Here is a 5,116-nt window from a genome sequence, read left to right as displayed (position 1 = left end):
TGGCCTCAAAGGCTATTTTTAATCAAAATACTCACCAGAACCTTGTATAAATTCCGGTGTGGGTGTACATTTTGTGAGCTGGATTGAATACAAAGAAATGGTGAGGGGTGCACCATTTCTTGATGCACTTAGCATCAAACTCGCTAAGTGCAAAGCCGGGCTAATTTCGATAAGCCTCACTACCTTTAGCGAGAGTTGCGTTCCATCAACGTGACTTGAGGCACTCTCCGCTAAGTAACCATGGGAATTTATCCGACCAAACTAGCCTGCCCCGGGGCAGGCTAACCATCAGGCTTACTTTAGCGGGGGTTTCAGAGAAGTCCGTCTGTCGGAAACAACTGTACCAGCAGAAGGTTCCGCCAAGCCTAGTCCTCGTGATTTCGTCACGTGAAAGACCAAAAATGACCAAAATTACATATATCAAGTACAAACAGACTATATTTTCATCAAGCGTCTAACAATACACGCTTGCAATTAAAAAAATATGAATAAATCGTTTATTTTGTTTAAAACCAACTGGCCATATCGTTATCTGAAGCCCCCAGTTGGGTGAGTGGTGATGCTCCTGCCCCCGGATGAGGGCATCGCAGGTTCACATCTCGGTGAAGACATCTCCTGTGTGTTTTTTTTGTTTTTTTTGCCTGTATAATTGTCTTTAGATCAGAGAATTAGACCAACATTTTACCTTAACTATGATAAATATGTCATACAATTTCCCCAGAACCCAAATATAACTTGCAAAAACATGATAGGCATAAAGATGTTATTATTAATAGCATGTATATCCCAATGACAAAGGCATTGCTGCATGCAATTTTCAGCCACATAAATTCCTTTCAGGTGAGTTCATTAATAGGTTCATTGAATGTGTTCATTGAATTGTTGAGATAAATGAGTTGGTCAATGTAGATGCATTTACTAGGCCTATCAAAAAAAAAAAAGAGAGAGAGTTCCGGACAAAGAAATAAGTTTGTCAAACTTCCATGGTCAGGAATTGAACCGTGGCCGGCCACGTGCAAAGCCGGCACGTTACCTCTACACTATCCTCACGTTAGGAAATCGTTGTCAGTGTTATATTAGAACATGTTACTCTTAACGGTACTTCCGTATTTAATCGTTCGGCAATTCTTGCCCAAGCAGCCTCGCGATTTTTATTTATCACTACAGTATTCCCTTTATTGGTTATGATGGGTTTGTACTCCTCATACAGTTCCATCAATATTTTTTGCGCTGGTCTTTTCTGCCATTTTCTCGATGATCCGACATTCACGGTTCTGGTCTGGCTTCATATCCCGTGAACGGCGTAACACACGACAACTTTAACCTGGCTTGAATTAGCCTCAACAAGGCGCGGCTGAAATGCGTTAATGGAACGGGTTTAGCCGCAAGTGGAAGTTGGCGTTAGTTCTAACCAGGCTTAACCAGGTAAGCGCCGCTTTAATTAGCGAGTTTGGTGGAATACCCCTCTAGAAGTATATCAGGATTTTATTTATGTTTGTGTGTTAAAGATTTCAGATAAAGAAGTTCTGATCAAATAGGCATATACAGTATGCTCTGTGTAAATCTGGCCTCAACTTACACATACAGAGATGCATGATGCAGGTAGTGGTACTGATCTTAATCTGTTCTCATGCATATCTATTTCAGATGGCGTATTGTTGTGCATGGTGGTATTGACTATGGAGGACTAAACATGACTTAAGTATAAATAAATAAATAAATGAATAAATAAGTGAATAAATAAATGCTGAAATAAATGAATAAATAAATAAATGCATGAATAAATGTATAAATAAATATAGGAATAAATAAATAAATGCTGAAATGAATAAATAAATGTATAAATAAATACAGGAATAAATAAATAAATGCTGAAATGAATAAATAAATGTATAAATAAATACAGGAATAAATAAATAAATGCTGAAATGAATAAATAAATAAATAAATGCATAAATAAATGTATAAATAAATAAATAAAAGAATGAATAACAAAATAAATAAATAAATGCTTTATATTTATTTCTACATTTCTATTCACCTACATTTATTTATTTCTGTATTTCTGTGTCCATATGTTAATGAGGTAGGAGGTCCTAACCTCAGTCAACAGCATGATTGGTCAAATCGGAGGGCCAGACAAAAGCAAATGATTCCCGATCCCAAGCCTTGCTCCCTGTAAGTTTGCAAACCAGCTCCAGTAAGCGTAATGGCCTCGACCGGGAGGCCACTGGCAGACCTGCTGCGGGATGTGGCTGACCAGCTTGAAAACTGTGAGTTTCTTCTGTTTAGGCCTGTAACAGGTATAGCTAGAAACGGCAGTTGTTGAGCTTAATAATAATTGAAATTGGCACCCATATGATTTTTACTGCTTTGTTATTTTCTGTACAGCACCGAGGACCGCTAATGCGCCAAGTTCACCACCTCCGCCGTCACACAGCATGACACCAGACACCCAGTGGACGGTAGGTTTCTACAGGGAACAGTTTTTGATTCTAAATCCCATCTGTGGACAAAACTACGATCGCCAGTGATGAGTGATTTATTCAGTAGCGCTGTGCATTAGCTTTAACAGATCACATTTCTATAGGGTGCGATGCTAACATTAGCCAACATATTTCCCCTGCAATCTCTAGCCGAGGTTTCAAGACTGTTTGGGCAATACACGGGAGGGACAAGGACAGCAAGACGGCGACCCGTTGCTGGGCCCGCCCAACTTTATTCCTACACACATTCATTCTGCTGTCTTGTGGACAAAAACGCGGACTTAGTCCCCAACCGAAACGCCAAAGACAGACTTGCTGCAGCAGGTTTAGGGGAAAAACGTCTTACATTTCAAGGTATGTCAGACATCATGATGACTATTGACACCACACAGTCTATGATTGACACACATTTGTCCTGGCAGTGTATTTCTGCAGTGTGTGGATTTGAGTTGCTCAAAATCTCTGGAACAACACGCAGTCGCACCTGATCCTCATCCCCTGTCCCAATGAGGGTTATCATGTAAGACACTTGAAAGATCCCCAAACCCAGATTGGTCATGCCACTCTTTTCATACGACCACTCTAAAGGAACCTGAATCTGGACCCTGTAAGTTTTTCACTTTTCAACTGGTGCAGACTGTGAATGACAGTCACATAGTTATTGCTTTTGTTGAATTTTTAAAATGATCTTGTTTGTAGGACAGTCCAGATTGCAGTAATGAGCTAATTGGACCACCTCAGAAATGTGTCGGGTGTGGAGAGGAGTTCCCTTTTTCAAGCATAAAAGCTCATAGCGATGAATGCATGAGGTATGCTCTACAAAACTGCTTTACACTAGGTGTAAAGCATTTTGTTTGTGTGTGTGTGTGTGTGTGTGTGTGTGTGTGTGTGTGTGTGTGTGTGTGTGTGTGTGTGTGTGTGTGTGTGTGTGTGTGTGTTAAACAATTGTAACTATAGATGTCTTAGTGCAGGGCAAACATGACAAATCAGCACATCTAATGTTTCATTATTGTGGGCCCAAATATTAGTTATTTTGATGCCAAAAATCCCTCTGAAAAGCCATATTGTTCATACATTGTTGTGCATCCAAATGTGGAGGATATAGATCCTGAATATTGGTCTTGAGGGAAAGTTGAGTTTGAATGGAATTGATTAATTATATTTATATGGCCATCCTTTTGTACTTTTAAACTTTAGTTTTACTAGATTGCAGTGTTTTTGTGAGTGTGTTATGCAATATAAAATATACTAGCCAAACTAACAAAAATGACCTCTTTTTTACTCAAGACCATCACAGAGCAGTGGTGAGGTAGAGGTTGAGGTTGCCACAGAAAGTGCCAACTCCTCCCGAAGTGAAGGTAGATTTGTCAGCATGTTGACGAGACCACAGGTGAGGGAGACAACAAGGGCCAACAACTCAAACTACTCGGTGCCACCTCAGGGATGTGTGCCAGCTCCTGACATAGTTGATCTAGATCCCATTGAAGAGAGAGGCTTCCCTGGTTTGTTACGTAATTAAACATTACATAATTTATTTCAATAACTTGTTGCTCTCTGTATATTAATTGATCCAGTATTAATTTGAACATTTGAACAACTACTTTTAGATTGGCAAATTGCACCAAATCCTACAGAGGCAGCAAAGAGATTCAAAGAAATTAAGTAAAATTACATTATTTTTTCAACTTCATTTATGATTGATGATACAAAATCATTTCAGGCAATAAAATAAATGTTGACTTTCTTCTCTATTTTGGTAGCGTCTCCAAGCATCCTTGGGAAACTCCTGCAGTTCTGGATAGGGTGGAATGTGCTGCCCAGACACTTGGATGTTAACGTGGTGGAGAGCAACTTCCCCAGTTCTTCCACCTGCTTAAACTTCCAGGACATTACAAAGAGTCCTCTAACTTTGAAAGAGACATTCTTGCTGCTATTTGTAGCACTGACACTGGGTTTGGACTGGTCTAAGGACACATCAATATATCACTGTACACCTTAGTGTACATTTGTTGTCCAGCAACAAAATTTGGATTGCAGGATAAAAGCATTTGAAAGAGTGATATCAACTAGGGCCTAGTTCTGCCAGTGTGTGTAACACTGGTGCATTAAAAAGGTCTGCATGCTTGTGATGTGGTGAAGCATATTTGTTATTTGCTTCATGTCTATACCATTGTCTTTTAGGTTTAATCTCACTGTTCACAATTGTATTAAAGCTCAGGAGACGGTTACAGAGACAAAGTGAGTTGTTGCTGTTCTTTATTTGTGGTTTTGTTCTGAAACAGGATGCATGTTGCAGTTTCTCGAGCCTTCTGATTCAGAGACTTAAGTCTCCAATCACATGTGAAATTAATACTTCAAAACAAGTTATCTTGATAACTACAGGACAGTTTATCATACAAGGCTCTGTTACATAACCATAATGGTTTTCAATGTTTAAACTTAATGGTTCACAAAAAGTTCATTAATAGTAATAGACATAAATTGCTTATTGCAAAACGTTTGTTTGCAGTCATATTGTACAATGCAGCAAGTTTTATGACATCTGGTATAAAATAAAAATGCTGTCATTACCATTCTTTTTAAATCATTTTAGACACTTGAAATAAAGATATCAGAACTGCTAAACCATA

General features: G+C 38.8%; 1 long non-coding RNA gene across 1 annotated transcript; it reads left to right on the top strand.

The window, feature by feature from the left end:
* The first annotated feature begins 3,753 nt into the window (after positions 1-3,753).
* Positions 3,754-4,517, top strand: LOC311020823. The gene is made up of 3 exons (XR_014597943.1): positions 3,754-3,988; positions 4,094-4,148; positions 4,247-4,517. It is a non-coding gene; the product is annotated as an uncharacterized lncRNA (long non-coding RNA).
* The last annotated feature ends 599 nt before the right edge of the window (positions 4,518-5,116 follow it).

The sequence above is a fragment of the Eutrigla gurnardus genome (assembly GCF_963514095.1).
Source record: "Eutrigla gurnardus genome assembly, chromosome: 11".
NCBI classification, from domain to species: Eukaryota; Metazoa; Chordata; class Actinopteri; order Perciformes; family Triglidae; genus Eutrigla; species Eutrigla gurnardus.
Note: the sequence above shows the minus strand (reverse complement) of the source record. Positions and strands in the feature narration are given on the sequence as shown.